The 26,727-nt window shown below is 46.2% G+C and overlaps 1 protein-coding gene and 6 non-coding genes across 7 annotated transcripts in view; all 7 read right to left on the bottom strand.

Annotated features, from left to right (window-relative positions):
- The window catches only part of morf4l1 (mortality factor 4 like 1), a 215,451-nt gene that overhangs the window by 89,800 nt on the left and 98,924 nt on the right, over positions 1 to 26,727 (bottom strand). The gene's annotated exons all lie outside the window — the stretch shown is intronic.
- On the bottom strand, positions 838 to 952 carry LOC147099917 (U5 spliceosomal RNA). The gene has a single exon (XR_015073866.1). It is a non-coding gene; the product is annotated as a U5 spliceosomal RNA (small nuclear RNA).
- Positions 4,145 to 4,259, bottom strand: LOC147099916 (U5 spliceosomal RNA). The gene has a single exon (XR_015073863.1). It is a non-coding gene; the product is annotated as a U5 spliceosomal RNA (small nuclear RNA).
- LOC147099915 (U5 spliceosomal RNA) lies at positions 7,452 to 7,566 on the bottom strand. Its single transcript, XR_015073880.1, has one exon. It is a non-coding gene; the product is annotated as a U5 spliceosomal RNA (small nuclear RNA).
- LOC147099914 (U5 spliceosomal RNA) lies at positions 10,759 to 10,873 on the bottom strand. Its single transcript, XR_015073877.1, has one exon. It is a non-coding gene; the product is annotated as a U5 spliceosomal RNA (small nuclear RNA).
- Positions 14,066 to 14,180, bottom strand: LOC147099913 (U5 spliceosomal RNA). Its single transcript, XR_015073865.1, has one exon. It is a non-coding gene; the product is annotated as a U5 spliceosomal RNA (small nuclear RNA).
- Positions 21,672 to 21,786, bottom strand: LOC147099912 (U5 spliceosomal RNA). Its single transcript, XR_015073884.1, has one exon. It is a non-coding gene; the product is annotated as a U5 spliceosomal RNA (small nuclear RNA).

Genomic DNA, 26,727 nt, shown 5'->3' with positions numbered 1-26,727 from the left:
CCAATTTCAGTGGGATGAGAACGGATCTGGCCCGGGTAAACTGGAATCAAAGATTGACAGGCAAAACTGTAGTGGAACAATGGGCTGCCTTTAAAGAGGAATAGTTCGGGTGCAATCGAGGTACATTCCCACGAGGGAGAAAGGTAGGGCAAATAAAATCAGACATCCCTGGATGACGAAACAGATAGAGAATATGATGAAGTGGAAAAACCAGAGTGTACTGATTGAACAGATTCAGCTCCTCACACTTAAAGAGGAAATAGTTCGGGTACAATCGAGGTACATTCCGTAAGGGTGACCCCGAGCTTCCGGTCGCCTGTCATTTTAATTCACCGCTCCATTCCCACTCGGACCTCACCGTCCTTGGCCTCTTGCATTGTTCCACGGAAGCTCAACGTAAACTCAAAGAACAGCACCTCATCTTCCGATTAGGCACTTTGCAGCTTTCCGGACTCAATATCGAGTTCAACAATTTCAGATCATAACCTCGGTCCCTATTACATTTTTACTTATATTTGTTTCCCCCCCCTTTCCTTTTTCTCTCTCTCCCACATGGCAGCTGTCTCTCATCCTGCCAGTACATTTCACACCTAATCTGAGCCATCTTTTGTCTCCACTGTCCTATCACCATCTCGTCTCGTTTTGAATACCTCTTAATGTCTATTCACTTCTTTTGTTCTATCGCAGCCCTGCCTTGGATCTATTTCACTTCCTTTCCAGTTCTGAAAAAGGGTTCACCCGAAATGTCAACTATAACTTCTCTCCACGGATGTTGCCTGGCCTGCTGAGTTTTTCCAGCATTTGAATGAATATAAATCTTTCTTTCAGCATTTAGACAGCCCCACAAGAAGCAGGGCCTCAAAAAATTACTTCAAACTCAGAATGCTCCTCTCCACGGAAATCTTTAGTAAAAGGCGAAAGATTTATACGATTTGAAGAGAAACCAGAGTATACTAAAAGATCAGATGCAGCTCCTCACACCCAGGCGGTGACACACCTCTTTAAGGTTGTACTGAGCTGTTGGAACTGATATACAGAGAAATCGTCTCACCGCAGATCAGGAAAAGTAACTGAAATCTTCACCCTCTGTGAAAACCACTGTCAAGACAAGGAAGATTATTTTGCTTCTTTTTGGCCAAGAACTATGCACAGCATTATGGGTATGTAAATGAGCTCTGAGCTGTACGTGGGCTGGTCTTACTGCAACATAGAAACATAGAAGAAAGGAGCAGGAGTAGGCCATTCGGCCCTTCGAGCCTGCTCCGCCATTCAATGAGATCATGGCTGATCATCCAAATTCAGTACCCTGTCCCTGCTTTCTCCCCTTATCCCTTGATCCCTTTAGCCTCAAGAAATATATCCAACTCTTTCTTGAATATATTTAATGAACTGGCCTCCACCACCCTCTGTGGCAGAGAATTCCACAGGTTCACCACTCTCTGGGTGAAGAAATTCCTCCTCATTTCAGTCCTAAATGGCTTACCCCTTATCCTTAGACTATGACCCCTGGTTCTGGACTCCCCGGCCATCAGAAACATCCTTTCTGCATCTAGTCTCTCCAGACCTGACAGAATTTTATAGGTTTCGATGAGATCCCCTCTCAATCTTCTAAACTCCAGTGAGTAGAAGCCCAATCGACACAATCTCTCCTCGTACGTCATTCCTGCCATCCCAGGTATCAGCCTGGTGAATCTTCGCTGCACTCCCTCCATGGCAAGAACGTCCTTCCTCAGGTAAGGTGACCAAAACTGCACACAATACTCAAGGTGCGGTCTCACCAAGGCCCTGTACAACTGCAGCAAGACATCCTTGTTCTTGTACTCGAACCCTCTTGCTACGAAGGCCAACATACCATTTGCCTTCTTAACCGCCTGCTGCGCCTGCATGCTTACCTTCAGCGACTGGTGCACAATAACACCCAGGTCTCTTTGCACTTCCCCTTCTCCCAATCTATTGCCATTCAAATAATAATCTGCCTTCCTGTTTTTGCCACCAAAGTGGATAACCTCACATTTATCCACATTATAGTGCATTTGCCATGTTTCTGCCCAATCACCCAACCTGTCCAAATCGTACTGGAGTTTCACGACATCCTCCTCACAGCTTACTCTCCCACCCAGCTTTGTGTCCTCTGCAAATTTGGAGATATTACATCCAATTCCCTCGGCCAGATCATTAATATATATTGTGAACAGCTGGGGTCCTAGGACCGATCCTTGCGGTACCCCACTAGTCACTGCCTGCCACTCGGAAAACGACCCGTTTATTCCAACTCTTTGCTTTCTGTCCGCCAACCAGTTCTCTATCCAAGTCAATACCTTGCCCCCAATCCCATGTGCCTTAATTTTGCACGCTAATCTCTTATGTGGGACCTTATCGAAAGCCTTCTGAAAGTCCAAATACACCACATCCACTGGTTCTCCCTTATCTATTTCGATTCTTAAAATAGTCACTAATAAATCTAATAAGGATTTCAGGAGAAACTTCTTTATCCAGAAAGTGGTGAGAACAGGAACTCGCTGCCACAGGGAGTGGTTGAGGTGAATAGTACAGATGCATTTAAGGGGAAGCTGGATAAACCTGGATGAGTGCAGCTCCAACAACACTCACCAAGCTCGACACCATCCAGGACAAAGCAGCCGCTTGATTGTCACCCCATTCACCACCTTAAACATTCACATCCTCCACCACCGGCGCACCGTGGCTGCAGTGTGTACCATCTACAAGATGCACTGCAGCAACTCGCCAAGGCTTCTTCGGCAGCAGCTCCCAAACCCGCGACCTCTACTGCAGGCGCATGGGAACACCACCACCTCCAAGTTCCCCTCCAAGTCACACACCATCCTGACATGGAAATATATTGCCAATCCTTCATCGTCGCTGGGTCAAAATCCTGGAACTCCCTCCCTAACAGCACTGTGGGAGCACCTTCACCACACGGACTGCAGCGGTTCAAGAAGGTGGCTCACTGCCACCTTCTCAAGGGCAATTAGGGATGGGCAATAAATGCTGACCTTGCCAGCGACGCCCACATCCCAGAAACTAGACTTGTTGATGTATCCATGCTGTTAATTTTAACTCTTGATCCATAAAATATCGGTGTTGCTCTTTCATTTACACACCTTGTTTCGGAATGACCCAAAGCAAGAATTGAAGTAGGTCTACCTGGGGAATGAGGTAGGTCAAGTGGAGCAAGTGTCAGCAGGTGAACATTTAGGGAACAGTGATCATAATATCATAAGGTTTAGATTAGCTATGGAAAAGGACAGGGAGCAATCTAGAGTAAAAATGTTTAACTAGGGGAAAGCCAATTTCAGTGGGATGAGAACGGATCTGGCCCGGGTAAACTGGAATCAAAGATTGACAGGCAAAACTGTAGTGGAACAATGGGCTGCCTTTAAAGAGGAATAGTTCGGGTACAATCGAGGTACATTCCCACGAGGGAGAAAGGTAGGGCAAATAAAATCAGACATCCCTGGATGACGAAACAGATAGAGGATATGATGAAGTAGAAAAATCAGAGTGTACTGATTGAACAGATTCAGCTCCTCACACTTAAAGAGGAAATAGTTCGGGTACAATCGAGGTACATTCCGTAAGGGTGACCCCGAGCTTCCGGTCGCCTGTCATTTTAATTCACCGCTCCATTCCCACTCGGACCTCACCGTCCTTGGCCTCTTGCATTGTTCCACGGAAGCTCAACGTAAACTCAAAGAACAGCACCTCATCTTCCGATTAGGCACTTTGCAGCTTTCCGGACTCAATATCGAGTTCAACAATTTCAGATCATAACCTCGGTCCCTATTACATTTTTACTTATATTTGTTTCCCCCCCCTTTCCTTTTTTTCTCTCTCCCACATGGCAGCTGTCTCTCATCCTGCCAGTACATTTCACACCTAATCTGAGCCATCTTTTGTCTCCACTGTCCTATCACCATCTCGTCTCGTTTTGAATACCTCTTAATGTCTATTCACTTCTTTTGTTCTATCGCAGCCCTGCCTTGGATCTATTTCACTTCCTTTCCAGTTCTGAAAAAGGGTTCACCCGAAATGTCAACTATAACTTCTCTCCACGGATGTTGCCTGGCCTGCTGAGTTTTTCCAGCATTTGAATGAATATAAATCTTTCTTTCAGCATTTAGACAGCCCCACAAGAAGCAGGGCCTCAAAAAATTACTTAAAACTCAGAATGCTCCTCTCCACGGAAATCTTTAGTAAAAGGCGAAAGATTTATACGATTTGAAGAGAAACCAGAGTATACTAAAATATCAAATTCAGCTCCTCACACCCAGGCGGTGACACACCTCTTTAAGGTTGTACTGAGCTGTTGGAACTGATATACAGAGAAATCGTCTCACCGCAGATCAGGAAAAGTAACTGAAATCTTCACCCTCTGTGAAAACCACTGTCAAGACAAGGAAGATTATTTTGCTTCTTTTTGGCCAAGAACTATGCACAGCATTATGGGTATGTAAATGAGCTCTGAGCTGTACGTGGGCTGGTCTTACTGCAACATAGAAACATAGAAGAAAGGAGCAGGAGTAGGCCATTCGGCCCTTCGAGCCTGCTCCGCCATTCAATGAGATCATGGCTGATCATCCAAATTCAGTACCCTGTCCCTGCTTTCTCTCCATATCCCTTGATCCCTTTAGCCTCAAGAAATATATCCAACTCTTTCTTGAATATATTTAATGAACTGGCCTCCACCACCCTCTGTGGCAGAGAATTCCACAGGTTCACCACTCTCTGGGTGAAGAAATTCCTCCTCATTTCAGTCCTAAATGGCTTACCCCTTATCCTTAGACTATGACCCCTGGTTCTGGACTCCCCGGCCATCAGAAACATCCTTTCTGCATCTAGTCTGTCCAGACCTGACAGAATTTTATAGGTTTCGATGAGATCCCCTCTCAATCTTCTAAACTCCAGTGAGTAGAAGCCCAATCGACACAATCTCTCCTCGTACGTCATTCCTGCCATCCCAGGTATCAGCCTGGTGAATCTTCGCTGCACTCCCTCCATGGCAAGAACGTCCTTCCTCAGGTAAGGTGACCAAAACTGCACACAATACTCAAGGTGCGGTCTCACCAAGGCCCTGTACAACTGCAGCAAGACATCCTTGTTCTTGTACTCGAACCCTCTTGCTACGAAGGCCAACATACCATTTGCCTTCTTAACCGCCTGCTGCGCCTGCATGCTTACCTTCAGCGACTGGTGCACAATAACACCCAGGTCTCTTTGCACTTCCCCTTCTCCCAATCTATTGCCATTCAAATAATAATCTGCCTTCCTGTTTTTGCCACCAAAGTGGATAACCTCACATTTATCCACATTATAGTGCATTTGCCATGTTTCTGCCCAATCACCCAACCTGTCCAAATCGTACTGGAGTTTCACGACATCCTCCTCACAGCTTACTCTCCCACCCAGCTTTGTGTCCTCTGCAAATTTGGAGATATTACATCCAATTCCCTCATCCAGATCATTAATATATATTGTGAACAGCTGGGGTCCTAGGACCGATCCTTGCGGTACCCCACTAGTCACTGCCTGCCACTCGGAAAACGACCCGTTTATTCCAACTCTTTGCTTTCTGTCCGCCAACCAGTTCTCTATCCAAGTCAATACCTTGCCCCCAATCCCATGTGCCTTAATTTTGCACGCTAATCTCTTATGTGGGACCTTATCGAAAGCCTTCTGAAAGTCCAAATACACCACATCCACTGGTTCTCCCTTATCTATTTCGATTCTTAAAATAGTCACTAATAAATCTAATAAGGATTTCAGGAGAAACTTCTTTATCCAGAAAGTGGTGAGAACAGGAACTCGCTGCCACAGGGAGTGGTTGAGGTGAATAGTACAGATGCATTTAAGGGGAAGCTGGATAAACCTGGATGAGTGCAGCTCCAACAACACTCACCAAGCTCGACACCATCCAGGACAAAGCAGCCGCTTGATTGTCACCCCATTCACCACCTTAAACATTCACATCCTCCACCACCGGCGCACCGTGGCTGCAGTGTGTACCATCTACAAGATGCACTGCAGCAACTCGCCAAGGCTTCTTCGGCAGCAGCTCCCAAACCCGCGACCTCTACTGCAGGCGCATGGGAACACCACCACCTCCAAGTTCCCCTCCAAGTCACACACCATCCTGACATGGAAATATATTGCCAATCCTTCATCGTCGCTGGGTCAAAATCCTGGAACTCCCTCCCTAACAGCACTGTGGGAGCACCTTCACCACACGGACTGCAGCGGTTCAAGAAGGTGGCTCACTGCCACCTTCTCAAGGGCAATTAGGGATGGGCAATAAATGCTGACCTTGCCAGCGACGCCCACATCCCAGAAACTAGACTTGTTGATGTATCCATGCTGTTAATTTTAACTCTTGATCCATAAAATATCGGTGTTGCTCTTTCATTTACACACCTTGTTTCGGAATGACCCAAAGCAAGAATTGAAGTAGGTCTACCTGGGGAATGAGGTAGGTCAAGTGGAGCAAGTGTCAGCAGGTGAACATTTAGGGAACAGTGATCATAATATCATAAGGTTTAGATTAGCTATGGAAAAGGACAGGGAGCAATCTAGAGTAAAAATGTTTAACTAGGGGAAAGCCAATTTCAGTGGGATGAGAACGGATCTGGCCCGGGTAAACTGGAATCAAAGATTGACAGGCAAAACTGTAGTGGAACAATGGGCTGCCTTTAAAGAGGAATAGTTCGGGTACAATCGAGGTACATTCCCACGAGGGAGAAAGGTAGGGCAAATAAAATCAGACATCCCTGGATGACGAAACAGATAGAGGATATGATGAAGTAGAAAAATCAGAGTGTACTGATTGAACAGATTCAGCTCCTCACACTTAAAGAGGAAATAGTTCGGGTACAATCGAGGTACATTCCGTAAGGGTGACCCCGAGCTTCCGGTCGCCTGTCATTTTAATTCACCGCTCCATTCCCACTCGGACCTCACCGTCCTTGGCCTCTTGCATTGTTCCACGGAAGCTCAACGTAAACTCAAAGAACAGCACCTCATCTTCCGATTAGGCACTTTGCAGCTTTCCGGACTCAATATCGAGTTCAACAATTTCAGATCATAACCTCGGTCCCTATTACATTTTTACTTATATTTGTTTCCCCCCCCTTTCCTTTTTTTCTCTCTCCCACATGGCAGCTGTCTCTCATCCTGCCAGTACATTTCACACCTAATCTGAGCCATCTTTTGTCTCCACTGTCCTATCACCATCTCGTCTCGTTTTGAATACCTCTTAATGTCTATTCACTTCTTTTGTTCTATCGCAGCCCTGCCTTGGATCTATTTCACTTCCTTTCCAGTTCTGAAAAAGGGTTCACCCGAAATGTCAACTATAACTTCTCTCCACGGATGTTGCCTGGCCTGCTGAGTTTTTCCAGCATTTGAATGAATATAAATCTTTCCTTCAGCATTTAGACAGCCCCACAAGAAGCAGGGCCTCAAAAAATTACTTCAAACTCGGAATGCTCCTCTCCACAGAAATCTTTAGTAAAAGGCGAAAGATTTATACGATTTGAAGAGAAACCAGAGTATACTAAATGATCAGATTCAGCTCCTCACACCCAGGCGGTGACACACCTCTTTAAGGTTGTACTGAGCTGTTGGAACTGATATACAGAGAAATCGTCTCACCGCAGATCAGGAAAAGTAACTGAAATCTTCACCCTCTGTGAAAACCACTGTCAAGACAAGGAAGATTATTTTGCTTCTTTTTGGCCAAGAACTATGCACAGCATTATGGGTATGTAAATGAGCTCTGAGCTGTACGTGGGCTGGTCTTACTGCAACATAGAAACATAGAAGAAAGGAGCAGGAGTAGGCCATTCGGCCCTTCGAGCCTGCTCCGCCATTCAATGAGATCATGGCTGATCATCCAAATTCAGTACCCTGTCCCTGCTTTCTCTCCATATCCCTTGATCCCTTTAGCCTCAAGAAATATATCCAACTCTTTCTTGAATATATTTAATGAACTGGCCTCCACCACCCTCTGTGGCAGAGAATTCCACAGGTTCACCACTCTCTGGGTGAAGAAATTCCTCCTCATTTCAGTCCTAAATGGCTTACCCCTTATCCTTAGACTATGACCCCTGGTTCTGGACTCCCCGGCCATCAGAAACATCCTTTCTGCATCTAGTCTGTCCAGACCTGACAGAATTTTATAGGTTTCGATGAGATCCCCTCTCAATCTTCTAAACTCCAGTGAGTACAAGCCCAATCGACACAATCTCTCCTCGTACGTCATTCCTGCCATCCCAGGTATCAGCCTGGTGAATCTTCGCTGCACTCCCTCCATGGCAAGAACGTCCTTCCTCAGGTAAGGTGACCAAAACTGCACACAATACTCAAGGTGCGGTCTCACCAAGGCCCTGTACAACTGCAGCAAGACATCCTTGTTCTTGTACTCGAACCCTCTTGCTACGAAGGCCAACATACCATTTGCCTTCTTAACCGCCTGCTGCACCTGCATGCTTACCTTCAGCGACTGGTGCACAATAACACCCAGGTCTCTTTGCACTTCCCCTTCTCCCAATCTATTGCCATTCAAATAATAATCTGCCTTCCTGTTTTTGCCACCAAAGTGGATAACCTCACATTTATCCACATTATAGTGCATTTGCCATGTTTCTGCCCAATCACCCAACCTGTCCAAATCGTACTGGAGTTTCACGACATCCTCCTCACAGCTTACTCTCCCACCCAGCTTTGTGTCCTCTGCAAATTTGGAGATATTACATCCAATTCCTTCGTCCAGATCATTAATATATATTGTGAACAGCTGGGGTCCTAGGACCGATCCTTGGGTACCCCACTAGTCACTGCCTGCCACTCGGAAAACGACCCGTTTATTCCAACTCTTTGCTTTCTGTCCGCCAACCAGTTCTCTATCCAAGTCAATACCTTGCCCCCAATCCCATGTGCCTTAATTTTGCACGCTAATCTCTTATGTGGGACCTTATCGAAAGCCTTCTGAAAGTCCAAATACACCACATCCACTGGTTCTCCCTTATCTATTTCGATTCTTAAAATAGTCACTAATAAATCTAATAAGGATTTCAGGAGAAACTTCTTTATCCAGAAAGTGGTGAGAACAGGAACTCGCTGCCACAGGGAGTGGTTGAGGTGAATAGTACAGATGCATTTAAGGGGAAGCTGGATAAACCTGGATGAGTGCAGCTCCAACAACACTCACGAAGCTCGACACCATCCAGGACAAAGCAGCCGCTTGATTGTCACCCCATTCACCACCTTAAACATTCACATCCTCCACCACCGGCGCACCGTGGCTGCAGTGTGTACCATCTACAAGATGCACTGCAGCAACTCGCCAAGGCTTCTTCGGCAGCAGCTCCCAAACCCGCGACCTCTACTGCAGGCGCATGGGAACACCACCACCTCCAAGTTCCCCTCCAAGTCACACACCATCCTGAAAGGGAAATATATTGCCAATCCTTCATCGTCGCTGGGTCAAAATCCTGGAACTCCCTCCCTAACAGCACTGTGGGAGCACCTTCACCACACGGACTGCAGCGGTTCAAGAAGGTGGCTCACTGCCACCTTCTCAAGGGCAATTAGGGATGGGCAATAAATGCTGACCTTGCCAGCGACGCCCACATCCCAGAAACTAGACTTGTTGATGTATCCATGCTGTTAATTTTAACTCTTGATCCATAAAATATCGGTGTTGCTCTTTCATTTACACACCTTGTTTCGGAATGACCCAAAGCAAGAATTGAAGTAGGTCTACCTGGGGAATGAGATAGGTCAAGTGGAGCAAGTGTCAGCAGGTGAACATTTAGGGAACAGTGATCATAATATCATAAGGTTTAGATTAGCTATGGAAAAGGACAGGGAGCAATCTAGAGTAAAAATGTTTAACTAGGGGAAAGCCAATTTCAGTGGGATGAGAACGGATCTGGCCCGGGTAAACTGGAATCAAAGATTGACAGGCAAAACTGTAGTGGAACAATGGGCTGCCTTTAAAGAGGAATAGTTCGGGTACAATCGAGGTACATTCCCACGAGGGAGAAAGGTAGGGCAAATAAAATCAGACATCCCTGGATGACGAAACAGATAGAGAATATGATGAAGTAGAAAAACCAGAGTGTACTGATTGAACAGATTCAGCTCCTCACACTTAAAGAGGAAATAGTTCGGGTACAATCGAGGTACATTCCGTAAGGGTGACCCCGAGCTTCCGGTCGCCTGTCATTTTAATTCACCGCTCCATTCCCACTCGGACCTCACCGTCCTTGGCCTCTTGCATTGTTCCACGGAAGCTCAACGTAAACTCAAAGAACAGCACCTCATCTTCCGATTAGGCACTTTGCAGCTTTCCGGACTCAATATCGAGTTCAACAATTTCAGATCATAACCTCGGTCCCTATTACATTTTTACTTATATTTGTTTCCCCCCCCTTTCCTTTTTTTCTCTCTCCGCACATGGCAGCTGTCTCTCATCCTGCCAATACATTTCACACCTAATCTGAGCCATCTTTTGTCTCCACTGTCCTATCACCATCTCGTCTCGTTTTGAATACCTCTTAATGTCTATTCACTTCTTTTGTTCTATCGCAGCCCTGCCTTGGATCTATTTCACTTCCTTTTCAGTTCTGAAAAAGGGTTCACCCGAAATGTCAACTATAACTTCTCTCCACAGATGTTGCCGGGCCTGCTGAGTTTTTCCAGCATTTGAATGAATATAAATCTTTCTTTCAGCATTTAGACAGCCCCACAAGAAGCAGGACCTCAAAAAATTACTTCAAACTCGGAATGCTCCTCTCCACGGAAATCTTTAGTAAAAGGCGAAAGATTTATACGATTTGAAGAGAAACCAGAGTATACTAAATGATTAGATTCAGCTCCTCACACCCAGGCGGTGACACACCTCTTTAAGGTTGTACTGAGCTGTTGGAACTGATATACAGAGAAATCGTCTCACCGCAGATCAGGAAAAGTAACTGAAATCTTCACCCTCTGTGAAAACCACTGTCAAGACAAGGAAGATTATTTTGCTTCTTTTTGGCCAAGAACTATGCACAGCATTATGGGTATGTAAATGAGCTCTGAGCTGTACGTGGGCTGGTCTTACTGCAACATAGAAACATAGAAGAAAGGAGCAGGAGTAGGCCATTCGGCCCTTCGAGCCTGCTCCGCCATTCAATGAGATCATGGCTGATCATCCAAATTCAGTACCCTGTCCCTGCTTTCTCCCCTTATCCCTTGATCCCTTTAGCCTCAAGAAATATATCCAACTCTTTCTTGAATATATTTAATGAACTGGCCTCCACCACCCTCTGTGGCAGAGAATTCCACAGGTTCACCACTCTCTGGGTGAAGAAATTCCTCCTCATTTCAGTCCTAAATGGCTTACCCCTTATCCTTAGACTATGACCCCTGGTTCTGGACTCCCCGGCCATCAGAAACATCCTTTCTGCATCTAGTCTGTCCAGACCTGACAGAATTTTATAGGTTTCGATGAGATCCCCTCTCAATCTTCTAAACTCCAGTGAGTACAAGCCCAATCGACACAATCTCTCCTCGTACGTCATTCCTGCCATCCCAGGTATCAGCCTGGTGAATCTTCGCTGCACTCCCTCCATGGCAAGAACGTCCTTCCTCAGGTAAGGTGACCAAAACTGCACACAATACTCAAGGTGCGGTCTCACCAAGGCCCTGTACAACTGCAGCAAGACTTCCTTGTTCTTGTACTCAAACCCTCTTGCCACGAAGGCCAACATACCATTTGCCTTCTTAACCGCCTGCTGCACCTGCATGCTTACCTTCAGCGACTGGTGCACAATAACACCCAGGTCTCTTTGCACTTCCCCTTCTCCCAATCTATTGCCATTCAAATAATAATCTGCCTTCCTGTTTTTGCCACCAAAGTGGATAACCTCACATTTATCCACATTATAGTGCATTTGCCATGTTTCTGCCCAATCACCCAACCTGTCCAAATCGTACTGGAGTTTCACGACATCCTCCTCACAGCTTACTCTCCCACCCAGCTTTGTGTCCTCTGCAAATTTGGAGATATTACATCCAATTCCCTCGGCCAGATCATTAATATATATTGTGAACAGCTGGGGTCCTAGGACCGATCCTTGCGGTACCCCACTAGTCACTGCCTGCCACTCGGAAAACGACCCGTTTATTCCAACTCTTTGCTTTCTGTCCGCCAACCAGTTCTCTATCCAAGTCAATACCTTGCCCCCAATCCCATGTGCCTTAATTTTGCACGCTAATCTCTTATGTGGGACCTTATCGAAAGCCTTCTGAAAGTCCAAATACACCACATCCACTGGTTCTCCCTTATCTATTTCGATTCTTAAAATAGTCACTAATAAATCTAATAAGGATTTCAGGAGAAACTTCTTTATCCAGAAAGTGGTGAGAACAGGAACTCGCTGCCACAGGGAGTGGTTGAGGTGAATAGTACAGATGCATTTAAGGGGAAGCTGGATAAACCTGGATGAGTGCAGCTCCAACAACACTCACGAAGCTCGACACCATCCAGGACAAAGCAGCCGCTTGATTGTCACCCCATTCACCACCTTAAACATTCACATCCTCCACCACCGGCGCACCGTGGCTGCAGTGTGTACCATCTACAAGATGCACTGCAGCAACTCGCCAAGGCTTCTTCGGCAGCAGCTCCCAAACCCGCGACCTCTACTGCAGGCGCATGGGAACACCACCACCTCCAAGTTCCCCTCCAAGTCACACACCATCCTGAAAGGGAAATATATTGCCAATCCTTCATCGTCGCTGGGTCAAAATCCTGGAACTCCCTCCCTAACAGCACTGTGGGAGCACCTTCACCACACGGACTGCAGCGGTTCAAGAAGGTGGCTCACTGCCACCTTCTCAAGGGCAATTAGGGATGGGCAATAAATGCTGACCTTGCCAGCGACGCCCACATCCCAGAAACTAGACTTGTTGATGTATCCATGCTGTTAATTTTAACTCTTGATCCATAAAATATCGGTGTTGCTCTTTCATTTACACACCTTGTTTCGGAATGACCCAAAGCAAGAATTGAAGTAGGTCTACCTGGGGAATGAGATAGGTCAAGTGGAGCAAGTGTCAGCAGGTGAACATTTAGGGAACAGTGATCATAATATCATAAGGTTTAGATTAGCTATGGAAAAGGACAGGGAGCAATCTAGAGTAAAAATGTTTAACTAGGGGAAAGCCAATTTCAGTGGGATGAGAACGGATCTGGCCCGGGTAAACTGGAATCAAAGATTGACAGGCAAAACTGTAGTGGAACAATGGGCTGCCTTTAAAGAGGAATAGTTTGGGTACAATCGAGGTACATTCCCACGAGGGAGAAAGGTAGGGCAAATAAAATCAGACATCCCTGGATGACGAAACAGATAGAGAATATGATGAAGTAGAAAAACCAGAGTGTACTGATTGAACAGATTCAGCTCCTCACACTTAAAGAGGAAATAGTTCGGGTACAATTGAGGTACATTCCGTAAGGGTGACCCCGAGCTTCCGGTCGCCTGTCATTTTAATTCACCGCTCCATTCCCACTCGGACCTCACCGTCCTTGGCCTCTTGCATTGTTCCACGGAAGCTCAACGTAAACTCAAAGAACAGCACCTCATCTTCCGATTAGGCACTTTGCAGCTTTCCGGACTCAATATCGAGTTCAACAATTTCAGATCATAACCTCGGTCCCTATTACATTTTTACTTATATTTGTTTCCCCCCCCTTTCCTTTTTTTCTCTCTCCCACATGGCAGCTGTCTCTCATCCTGCCAGTACATTTCACACCTAATCTGAGCCATCTTTTGTCTCCACTGTCCTATCACCATCTCGTCTCGTTTTGAATACCTCTTAATGTCTATTCACTTCTTTTGTTCTATCGCAGCCCTGCCTTGGATCTATTTCACTTCCTTTCCAGTTCTGAAAAAGGGTTCACCCGAAATGTCAACTATAACTTCTCTCCACGGATGTTGCCTGGCCTGCTGAGTTTTTCCAGCATTTGAATGAATATAAATCTTTCTTTCAGCATTTAGACAGCCCCACAAGAAGCAGGGCCTCAAAAAATTACTTCAAACTCAGAATGCTCCTCTCCACGGAAATCTTTAGTAAAAGGCGAAAGATTTATACGATTTGAAGAGAAACCAGAGTATACTAAATGATTAGATTCAGCTCCTCACACCCAGGCGGTGACACACCTCTTTAAGGTTGTACTGAGCTGTTGGAACTGATATACAGAGAAATCGTCTCACCGCAGATCAGGAAAAGTAACTGAAATCTTCACCCTCTGTGAAAACCACTGTCAAGACAAGGAAGATTATTTTGCTTCTTTTTGGCCAAGAACTATGCACAGCATTATGGGTATGTAAATGAGCTCTGAGCTGTACGTGGGCTGGTCTTACTGCAACATAGAAACATAGAAGAAAGGAGCAGGAGTAGGCCATTCGGCCCTTCGAGCCTGCTCCGCCATTCAATGAGATCATGGCTGATCATCCAAATTCAGTACCCTGTCCCTGCTTTCTCTCCATATCCCTTGATCCCTTTAGCCTCAAGAAATATATCCAACTCTTTCTTGAATATATTTAATGAACTGGCCTCCACCGCCCTCTGTGGCAGAGAATTCCACAGGTTCACCACTCTCTGGGTGAAGAAATTCCTCCTCATTTCAGTCCTAAATAGCTTACCCCTTATCCTTAGACTATGACCCCTGGTTCTGGACTCCCCGGCCATCAGAAACATCCTTTCTGCATCTAGTCTGTCCAGACCTGACAGAATTTTATAGGTTTCGATGAGATCCCCTCTCAATCTTCTAAACTCCAGTGAGTACAAGCCCAATCGACACAATCTCTCCTCGTACGTCATTCCTGCCATCCCAGGTATCAGCCTGGTGAATCTTCGCTGCGCTCCCTCCATGGCAAGAACGTCCTTCCTCAGGTAAGGTGACCAAAACTGCACACAATACTCAAGGTGCGGTCTCACCAAGGCCCTGTACAACTGCAGCAAGACATCCTTGTTCTTGTACTCGAACCCTCTTGCTACGAAGGCCAACATACCATTTGCCTTCTTAGCCGCCTGCTGCACCTGCGTGCTTACCTTCAGCGACTGGTGCACAATAACACCCAGGTCTCTTTGCACTTCCCCTTCTCCCAATCTATTGCCATTCAAATAATAATCTGCCTTCCTGTTTTTGCCACCAAAGTGGATAACCTCACATTTATCCACATTATAGTGCATTTGCCATGTTTCTGCCCAATCACCCAACCTGTCCAAATCGTACTGGAGTTTCACGACATCCTCCTCACAGCTTACTCTCCCACCCAGCTTTGTGTCCTCTGCAAATTTGGAGATGTTACATCCAATTCCCTCGTCCAGATCATTAATATATATTGTGAACAGCTGGGGTCCTAGGACCGATCCTTGCGGTACCCCAATAGTCACTGCCTGCCACTCGGAAAATGACCCGTTTATTCCAACTGTTTGCTTTCTGTCCGCCAACCAGTTCTCTATCCAATTCAATACCTTGCCCCCAATCCCATGTGCCTTAATTTTGCATGCTAATCTCTTATGTGGGACCTTATCGAAAGCCTTCTGAAAGTCCAAATACACCACATCCACTGGTTCTCCCTTATCTATTTCGATTCTTAAAATAGTCACTAATAAATCTAATAAGGATTTCAGGAGAAACTTCTTTACCCAGAAAGTGTTGAGAACAGGAACTCGCTGCCACAGGGAGTGGTTGAGGTGAATAGTACAGATGCATTTAAGGGGAAGCTGGATAAACCTGGATGAGTGCAGCTCCAACAACACTCACGAAGCTCGACACCATCTAGGACAAAGCAGCCGCTTGATTGTCACCCCATTCACCACCTTAAACATTCACATCCTCCACCACCGGTGCACCGTGGCTGCAGTGTGTACCATCTACAAGATGCACTGCAGCAACACGCCAAGGCTTCTTCGGCAGCACCTCCCAAACCCGCGACCTCTACTGCAGACGCATGGGAACACCACCACCTCCAAGTTCCCCTCCAAGTCACACACCATCCTGACATGGAAATATATTGCCAATCCTTCATCGTCGCTGGGTCAAAATCCTGGAACTCCCTCCCTAACAGCACTGTGGGAGCACCTTCACCACACGGACTGCAGCGGTTCAAGAAGGTGGCTCACTGCCACCTTCTCAAGGGCAATTAGGGATGGGCAATAAATGCTGACCTTGCCAACGATGCCCACATCCCAGAAACTAGACTTGTTGATGTATCCATGCTGTTAATTTTAACTCTTGATCCATAAAATATCGGTGTTGCTCTTTCATTTACACACCTTGTTTCGGAATGACCCAAAGCAAGGATTGATGTAGGTCTACCTGGGGAATGAGGTAGGTCAAGTGGAGCAAGTGTCAGCAGGTGAACATTTAGGGAACAGTGATCATAATATCATAAGGTTTAGATTAGCTATGGAAAAGGACAGGGAGCAATCTAGAGTAAAAATGTTTAACTAGGGGAAAGCCAATTTCAGTGGGATGAGAACGGATCTGGCCCGGGTAAACTGGAATCAAAGATTGACAGGCAAAACTGTAGTGGAACAATGGGCTGCCTTTAAAGAGGAATAGTTCGGGTACAATCGAGGTACATTCCCACGAGGGAGAAAGGTAGGGCAAATAAAATCAGACATCCCTGGATGACGAAACAGATAGAGAATATGATGAAGTAGAAAAACCAGAGTGTACTGATTGAACAGATTCAGCTCCTCACACTTAAAGAGGAAATAGTTCGGGTACAATCGAGGTACATTCCGTAAGGGTGACCCCGAGCTTCCGGTCGCCTGTCATTTTAATTCACCGCTCCATTCCCACTCGGACCTCACCGTCCTTGGCCTCTTGCATTGTTCCGAGTGTAACGTCACCAGAAAGCGGGTAAGTGATTGGTTGGTAAGTATTTCTCCCTTTTAAGCTTAAATCTCTTTGGTTTATAGTTCTAAGTTGTGATATTCACCATCTAGAATCGGGGCAGAGGATATTTAAGAATAATATTAATGCATTTAATTAATTACATAGAATGGGAGATCAAGCGATGTGTTGCTGCTGCAATATGTGGGAGCTGGTGAACACCATTGATGCTCACGGTGATCACATTTGCAGTAAGTGTTGGCTGCTCGAGGAATTCCGGCTCCGTGTTGAAGAGCTGGAGTCCGAGCTTCAAATACTGAGACACATCAGGGAGGGGGAGAGTTACCTGGACTCTGTGTATCACGAGGTAGTCACACCAATTAGATTAATTAATGCAGATGTAGTCCGTGGCCAGGGTCAGGATGGTGTGACTAGAAGTGAGGCAGGTACGGGGATCCAGGAGGTAGTGTTGGAGGAGCCGCAGCCCTTGCACTTGTCCAACAGGTTCGAGGCTCTTACTCCCTGTGGGGACAGGAGCAGGGACTGCAGGGAGGATGAGCAATCTGGCCACAGCACCGTGGAGCAGGGGGCCATTCAAGTGGGGGGAGTGAAAAGAAATGTTGTAGTGGTAGGGGATAGTATCGTTAGGGGGATAGATAGAGTTCTTTGCAGCCGAGAGCGAGAGTCCCGAAGGCTGTGTTGCCTACCCGGTGCCAGGGTTAAGGACATCTCCTCTGGGCTGGAGAGAAACTTGGAGTGGGAGGGGGAGGGTCCAGTTGTCGTGGTCCATGTTGGTACCAATGACATAGATAGGACAAGGAAGGAGGTTCTGCTGAGGGAGTTTGAGCAGCTAGGGGCCAAATTAAAAAGCAGAACCACAAGGGTAATAATCTCTGGATTATTACCTGAGCCACGAGCGAATTTGGCTAGGACAAATAAAATTAGAGAGTTAAATGCGTGGCTCAAAGACTGGTGTGGGAGAAATGGGTTTTGCTTCCTGGGACACTGGCACCAGTACTGGGGCAGGAGGGAGCTGTTCCATCAGGACGGGCTTCACTTGGCCAGTGCTGGGACTAGAGTCCTGGCGGATCATATAACTAGGGCTGTAGAGAGGGCTTTAAACTAACTAGTGGGGGGGAGGTTCCTAGAGAGCAAATAATAAAAATGACAACAGAGAAGGTCATAGACTTAGGTAGCAGTGGGGAAATTAAAAACCAGAGCATGTCAGGAAGGGGCAGAAGGTATGGAGTAAAAGGTAAAGTAATAAAAAGGGCAAAAGCAGGAACTAAGTGTCACAAAACATCTTTGAAAGTTCTCTATCTGAATGCACGTAGCATTCGTAACAAAATAGACGAGTTAATGGCACAAATAACTACATATGGGTATGATCTTGTGGCCATTACAGAAACATGGCTGCAGGGTGACAATGCCTGGGAATTAAACATACCAGGTTATTTAACGATCAGGAAGGACAGGCAGGAAGGAAGGGGAGGTGGGGTGGCTATGTTAATAAAGGAAGGAATCACTGTAATATAGAGAAATGATATTGGGTCAAAAGAGCTGGATAATGAAACAGTCTGGGTGGAGGTAAGGAATAATAAGGGGGAAAAAACAATAGTGGGCGTAGTCTATAGGCCTCCGAACAGTGGCAACTCTGTTGGACTGAGTATCAATCAGGAAATAGTTGAGGCTTGTAATAAGGGAACATCTATAATTATGGGGGATTTTAACTATCATATTAATTGGACAAATCAAATTGGGCAGGGCTGCCTTGAGGATAAGTTCATTGAGTGTATTAGGGATGGGTTTCTTGAGCAGTATGTAACTGAACCGACCAGGGGGCAAGCAACCTTAGATCTGGTCCTGTGTAATGAGACGGGATTAATTAAAAATGTCCTAGTAAAGGATCCCCTTGGAATGAGTGACCATAACATGGTTGAATTCCATATTCAATTAGAGGGTGAGAAGGTTGGATCTCAAACAAGCGTGCTAAGCTTGAATAAAGGAGACTATGAAGGTATGAGAGCGGAATTGAGTAGAGTGGATTGGGAAAATAGATTAAAGGGTAAGACGATACATGATCAGTGGTGTACATTTAAGGAGTTATTTTACAACTTCCAAAAAATATATATTCCACTGAGAAGAAAAGGGTGTAAAAGAAAAGACAGCCATCCGTGGCTAAGTAAAGAAATTAAGGATAGTATTCGACTAAAAACAAGGGCATATAAGGTAGCCAAATCTAGTGGGAGGATAGAGGATTGGGAAAACTTTAAAAGACAGCAAAAAATAACAAAAAGATTGATTAAGAAAGGGAAGATAGATTATGAAAGTAAATTAGCAAAAAATATAAAAACAGATAGTAAGAGTTTTTATAGTTATATAAAAAGAAAAAGGGTGGCTAAAGTAAATGTTGGTCCCTTAGAGGATGAGACCGGGAAATTAATGGTGGGAAATATGGAGATGGCAAGAACACTGAATGAATATTTTACATCAGTCTTTACAGTAGAAGACACTAAGAATATCCCAACACTGGACAAACAGGGGGCTAAAGGGGGGGAGGAGCTAAACACGATCAAAATCACTAAGGAAGTGGTACTCGGTAAAATAATGGGACTCAAGGCGGATAAATCACCTGGACCTGATGGCTTACATCCTAGGGTCTTGAGGGAAGTGGCGGTAGGGATTGTGGATGCATTGGTAATAATTTTCCAAAACTCCCTGGACTCGGCAAAGGTCCCGGCAGACTGGAAAACTGCTAATGTAACACCCTTATTTAAAAAGGGCAGTAGACAGAAGGCTGGAAACTATAGACCGGTTAGCCTAACATCTGTGGTAGGTGAAATTTTGGAGTCCATTATTAAGGAGACAGTAACAGGACATTTGGATAATCATAATTTAATAGGACAAAGTCAGCATGGTTTTATGAAGGGGAAGTCATGTTTGACAAATTTGCTGGAGTTCTTTGAGGAAGTAACGTATAGGGTGGATAAAGGGGAACCAGTGGACGTAGCGTATTTAGACTTCCAAAAGGCATTTGACAAGGTGCCACACAAAAGATTATTGCTTAAGATAAAAAATCACGGGATTGGGGGTAATATTCTGGCATGGATAGAGGATTGGCTATCTAACAGAAGGCAGAGAGTTGGGATAAATGGTTCATTCTCAGACTGGCAATCAGTAACTAGTGGTGTTCCGCAGGGGTCAGTTCTGGGTCCCCAACTCTTTACAATCTATATTAACGATTTGGAGGAGGGGACCGAGTGTAACATATCAAAGTTTGCAGATGATACTAAGATGGGAGGGAAAGTAGTGAGTGAGGAGGACATAAAAAACCTGCAAGGGGTCATAGGCAGGCTAAGTAAGTGGGCAGAGATTTGGCAGATGGAATACAATACTGGAAAGTGTGAGGTTATGCACTTTGGCAGGAAAAATCGTAGAGCAAGTTATTATCTTAATGGCAAGAAACTGGAAAGTACTGAAGTACAAAGGGATCTGGGGGTCCTGGTGCACGAAACTCAAAAGGTTAGTATGCAGGTGCAGCAAGTGATTAAGAAGGCCAATGGAATGTTGGCTTTCATTGCTAGGGGGATAGAATATAACAATAAGGAGGTATTGCTTCAGTTGTACAAGGTATTGGTGAGACCGCATCTGGAATACTGCGTACAGTTTTGGTGTCCATACTTAAGAAAGGACATACTTGCTCTCGAGTCAGTACAAAGAAGGTTCACTCGGTTAATCCCGGGGATGAGGGGATGGACATATGAGGAGAGGTTGAGTAGATTGGGACTCTACTCATTGGAGTTCAGAAGAATGAGAGGCGATCTTATTGAAACATATAAGATTGTGAAGGGGTTGGATCGGGTGGATGCGGGGAAGATGTTCCCGATGATGGGTGAAACTAGAACTAGGGGACATAGTCTTAGAATAAGGGGCTGCTCTTTCAAAACTGAGATGAGGAGGAACTACTTCACTCAGAGGGTGGTAGGTCCATGGAATATGCTGCCCCAAAAAGCTGTAGAAGCTACATCATTACATAAATTTAAAACAAAAATAGACAGTTTCCTAGAAGTAAAGGGAATTAAAGGTTACGGGGAGCGGGCAGGAATTTGAACATGAGTCTAGGTTCGGATCGGTCATGGCCCTGTGGGTAGCGGAGCGGGCCGAGGGGCCGTGTAGCCTGATCCTGCTCCTATTTCGTGTGTCTAATTCTGTTAGATTCAGGAGATGGTTCTGTGATAGTGGATTGGCGGTTAGGATCAGATCAGCCATGATCTTATTGAATGGCGGAGCAGGCTCGAGGGGCCGATTGGCCTACTCCTGCTCCTATTTCTTATGTTCTTATGTTCCACGGAAGCTCAACGTAAACTCAAAGAACAGCACCTCATCTTCCGATTAGGCACTTTGCAGCTTTCCGGACTCAATATCGAGTTCAACAATTTCAGATCATAACCTCGGCCTCTATTACATTTTTACTTATATTTGTTTTCCCCCCCTTTCCTTTTTTTCTCTCTCCCACATGGCAGCTGTCTCTCATCCTGCCAGTACACTTCACACCTAATCTGAGCCATCTTTTGTCTCCACTGTCCTATCACCATCTCGTCTCATTTTGAATACCTCTTAATGTCTATTCACTTCTTTTGTTCTATCGCAGCCCTGCCTTCAATCTATTTCACTTCCTTTCCAGTTCTGAAAAAGGGTTCACCCGAAATGTCTATAATAATTGAATGAATATAAATCTTTCTTTCAGCATTTAGACAGCCCCACAAGAAGCAGGGCCTCAAAAAATTACTTCAAACTCTGAAAGCTCCTCTCCACAAAAATCTTTATTGAAAGGCAAAAGATTTATACACTTTGAAGAGATACCAGAGCGTACTAAACAACCACACTCAGCTCCTCACACCCAGGCGGTGACACACCTCTTTAAGGTTGTACTGAGCTGTTGGAACTGATATATGTAAAGTCTGTGGGTTGTATAGCGAAGTAATACACAGACTACAAGAATAACTTAAACAGGACTTTACTATTCGAAGGTCAGGGCGAATCTGCCCAATAAATTCTGCCACAGCACTTATATACTGGTGTGGTCACCGTCGGTATTACAGTATACAGCAGCCAGGATAAAGTAGTGCCACACCTAAAATAGTTCTCTTAAAGGTGGACGGTTACATACACTAGTTCTCTTAAAGATAGAACAGTTACATACACTACAATCCTCCCTTTTTAGCTTACAACATATTTATTCCCCATTAACATAACATCATAACATATCCAACTTCATGTTACAACAGTTCACAGAGGTAGTCTCTGCGGAAACAGTTCACAGATTCAGTCTCTGCGGGAAACAGTTCACAGATTCAGTCTCTGATCTTCTTGACTCGGTCCGGACCACGCCTCCGTGGTATAGTCGGGTCACCTTGCTAGAGGGACTCATCCCATAGTCCTTCCCTAGACTTAACAGCTTTACTTCCATCACTTCTGAACCAGCATTGCTGACTTTTTAAAACAAACAAAAAACAGTTGGATTGCCTTGGGAAATGTTCCTACTTTCCAACTGATTTGGCTCCGTTCGGGGGACCACGTGTGTGATCGGGTAGAGGTAATAATGGTTCAGATGGTTATCATCTTCTGCTTCGTCTTTTCCTTTTTTGCTTCTTGGAGACTCTCGGGGCTCCATTGTCAGCTGCCAGCTGTAACGCCACCATCTCCCTATGTTCCTTAGACTTTAAGTGATTCATCCTGATTTCGGCACTTTGGGAGTTCTCGGCACAAGCTGGGCAGACCAGGTCCTCGTAATATTCAGTGTCACTCAACAGATCATGGTAATATTCGGTGTCGTCCTGAGCTAGGCCAGCGAGAGGGTCTTCTATTTCCTCCTTACCCAGCTGGACGTTAGCCGACTTTTGTTCCAAATCCCGACATCTGTCCTGAAGAGACTTCATCATGCGTTCAGATTCATCCCGCTTTTTCTGGGCTTCCTGCAAGTCTTTTACTAATGACCTCATTTGTGATTTCAATACTTCAACTTCATTCGGAGATTGATTGATCGGACTATTCAATCCCTCTACTGAAGTAGCTGTTTCAGTATTCTGTTGTTCTACATTGCCGTGCGTCAGCGTACTTTTGGCATCCAAGGGCTGTTCTGCTGCAGACTTCTCAGTCTGGGTTGCCACCTCAGCTCTTCCAATGACTTTTGAGAGCTCCCTTCCCTTTGAAGATTGAGGCTCGTATTTAAGTTTTTCCCATTTTAGAGTTTTATCCCTCAGCATATGAATGAGTTGGCTGACTGTTAACTCTTCTGCCATCATCCCTTTTCCATTAACTACAGGGCTGTTTATAACCTTGCCCTGGAGGAGTTGGCTGACTGTTAACTCTTCTGTCCTCATCCCTTTTCCATTAGCTGCAGGGCTGTTTAGAACCTTGTCCTGGGGCTCCTTTGCTGCTTCTACTTCGCCATCATCCGCAGCCCCCATCATTCGAATTTCCACAAATGAATCGTCCGGTGATGCTGCACCCAACTTCAGTAGGAGCTCGGAAGTCATGTCGACCAACTCAGCTTTTTCTGCCTGCAACCTGCTAACCAGCGCCTTCAGTTGCGGCACATCTTGTTCCACCGGATTGGAGCACGCCCCTTCAGAAGCCGAATCAGCTTTGATTCGTTTGGCCTCCTCGTGCAGACGGTTTGTGTGCTCCTGCTCCCTTTTCTTCCCCAGCTGCTTCTGTTGTCTTTCCAGATTCTCCCATTCGGTATCATAGAACTTTTTCATTGCTTTCATCTCTTGCTCGAGACGGCAATTCAATTGTTCTAATTGCTGTCGTAATCTGAAATAAGTTTGCGTTCGAGCTCGATGTTCCTCAGTAATATATATGTCTGTAACTTGAACAGACTCAGAATTCTCTGTCAAGCTATGTTGTTGTTGTTCAGAGGAATTCTGTTCTGAAACTTTGTTCTCCTCTGGAGCATAAGCCTTTATGCCCACATTCGTTCTACCAACCTTAGTCAGCAAGTTCATTTTAGACTTGTCTTTCATGCTTGGGCTGGTCTTATCGTCATCCGTTTCAGAGTCTGAGCTGATTGTCTGCCCCGAGTCCTCACTCGTTATTGCTTTGAGGTAGTGCCATTCCATGTCTATTTTCTTGATCCACTCCCGTCCTAGAAGTGGTGGTCCTCCCTCAGGTAGTACGTATAAGTCCATTCCGGGGTGTTCTTTGCCCCTGTCTCTCACCTTGACTCTTATCTTTCCCATGGGGTATACTTTATGCCCCGTGTATGTCTGCAATACGAACTTGGTATCTCTCAAGGGTATATGTGAGAATAGCCGGTTGTAATCCCTTCGATTTATGACTGATAGGGCTGAACCAGTGTCCAATTCCATTCTCACTTGGGCTCCGGCTATTTTTAGCATGACCCAGATAGTTTGTAGGTCAGCTTCCTTACGCACATTATGAATTCTCAGACTACCCAGTTCCTGGCCGCTTGGGTCTGAATCCGAATTCTGTTCATCTGAACTCTTCTCAACCACCTTGTGTACTTTGTTGTACTTTTCCTGTGATGGCTTTTTTTTTTGGTTGTTGGTCTTCTTCCCTGACCGGCATACTTTGGCTATGTGACCCAGTTTGCCACATTTCCTACAGTCCTGGTTTTTAAACCAGCATTGGTTCTGGTCGTGTGTTGTCTTCCCACAACGATAACATTTCGTTGCACCCGAAGTAATTTGATCCACACTGAGGACCGCTGCCTTCAGCTGCATTTCCGCAGTTCCTTTCGCTGCGGCTTCGTGTGATGCTGCAATAAGGATAGCCCTATCCAGTGTAAGGTCGTTCTCTTCGAGCAGTCGCTTTTGCGTTCCTTCCTTCGACAACCCGCACATGAACTTGTCTCGCAATGCCTCTGTCAGATTTCCTCCAAACTGGCAGTATTTCGCTAGCCTACGCAGTTCGACCAAGTATTCCGCGTTGCTTTCCTCTTTCCGTTGCGTTCTCGCATAAAATTTGAATCGTTCCGCCAACATCAGCGGTGTGGGGTTCAAGTGATCCTTCAGAGCAGCAACAATATTATCGAAGGTTTGATCCGTCGGTTTAACTGGTGCTAGAAGATGCTTCAATAGCCCGTATGTCTTCGCCCCCATCGAGTTTAGCAAGGTTATAGCTTTATCATCATCCTCTATTTTATTGGCCTCACAATATATCTCAATGCGTTCTACATATGTGGCCCAATCTTCTACCTCGGAATCGAAATCGTTGATGTTACCACGCTTAGGCATCTTCACCTCCCTGATAAACAACAACGAAATATTTCTTTAACTCTTTTTAAAAAAAAAATTTTTTTCCAAGATGGCGGTTTCCCCGCGCTTATCTTCTTTCCCCGCCCCTTTCAAAATGGCGGTTCCCGCTTCTGTCTTTTTCTCCGCCTACTGGCGGCTTCCCGCGGTTTCCCGCGCTTATCTTCTTTCCCCGCCCACTTTCAAGATGGCGGTTCCCGCTTTTCTTCCCCTGGCGGGAGGGGTAAGCTTTTCCCTCGGGCGACGGCCGCTGGCTTTCGGGGTTCGCAGCCTGCGCTTCGGCTTCAGCGCATTCCCTTCTCTCGGCCGGGCAACCGGCTCTGGGTACAACCCGTTGACGGCGAACGGTCTCAGCCGCTGGGCTGGATCTCGCTCAGTCTTCCTCGGGCTCTGTCTCTCCCGCTCGCGCGGCTCTCGCTCGCTCTCTCTCGGGCTCTGTCTCTCCCGTTCGCGCGGCTCTCGCTTGGGCTCCGTCTCTCCCGCTCGCGCGGCTCTCAATCGCGCCTCCCAGCCCTCTCGCAGTCCGGTGCTTCCCTCCCCGGCTGCGGCTGAGTTCTCCGCGATTTATTTATTTTATCTCTTCCCGCGCCTTACGATCCCGGTCGCAGCGCTTCGTGGCCTCGGTCACTGTCCGACCTTTTTCACCCAATCGCTCCTCCCAGCCTCTCGCAGTCCGGTGCTTCCTCCCCGGCTGCGGCTGCGTTCTCCGCGGTTTATTTATTTTTATCTCTTCCCGCGCCTTACGATCCGGTCGCAGCGCTTCGTGGCCTCAGTCACTGTCTGGCCTTTTTCACCCCAATCGCGCCTCCCAGCTTCTCGCAGTCTGGTGCTTTCCTCCCCGGCTGTGGCTGAGTTCTCCGTGGCTTATTTATGTTTATATCTTCCCGCGCCTTACGATCCCGGTTGCAGCGCCTCGTGGTCGCGGTATTTGTCCGGCCTTTTTCGCCGTCGCGGTCTAGTCGTCTCACGACGCTCCCCAGCCCACTTGTACCGCGGCTTCTGCTCCACGCTGCCCCAGTCTCAGCGCCTCTGGGCCCGACTTCTGTCCGGCTCCTTTCCCCCTCGACCGTGGTCGAGTGCACCGCCCTTATCCTCCGTTTATTTGTTTTTATTTTCCCTTTACTCACAGTCACCGTGGCCGACTTGCTTCTCGTGTTGATCGGCTCACTCACCACCGTGGCAGAAGGGACAATCCGTGCCTGTTGCTGATGGAAGGCTTCGTGTTTGAAATCTTCCTCCTTTCTTGGTCTGCAGACTCGAGTTTTCTCTCAGCAAAACGACGAGGGCGGGTGCCTCTTCTCGACGCTCGTTTACTTCTTCAGAAGTATTGTTGCCGCAGGATAAGATCGAACTCGTCGCCACTGTAAAGTCTGTGGGTTGTATAGCGAAGTAATACACAGACTACAAGAGTAACTTAAACAGGACTTTACTATTCGAAGGTCAGGGCGAATCTGCCCAATAAATTCTGCCACAGCACTTATATACCGATGTGGTCACCGTCGGTATTACAGTATACAGCAGCCAGGATAAAGT

Source organism: Somniosus microcephalus, chromosome 27, assembly GCF_052327205.1.
Source record: "Somniosus microcephalus isolate GS21.2 chromosome 27, FLI_Smic_1.0, whole genome shotgun sequence".
Lineage (NCBI taxonomy): Eukaryota > Metazoa > Chordata > Chondrichthyes > Squaliformes > Somniosidae > Somniosus > Somniosus microcephalus.
This window is presented reverse-complemented; position numbering and strand designations above follow the sequence as displayed.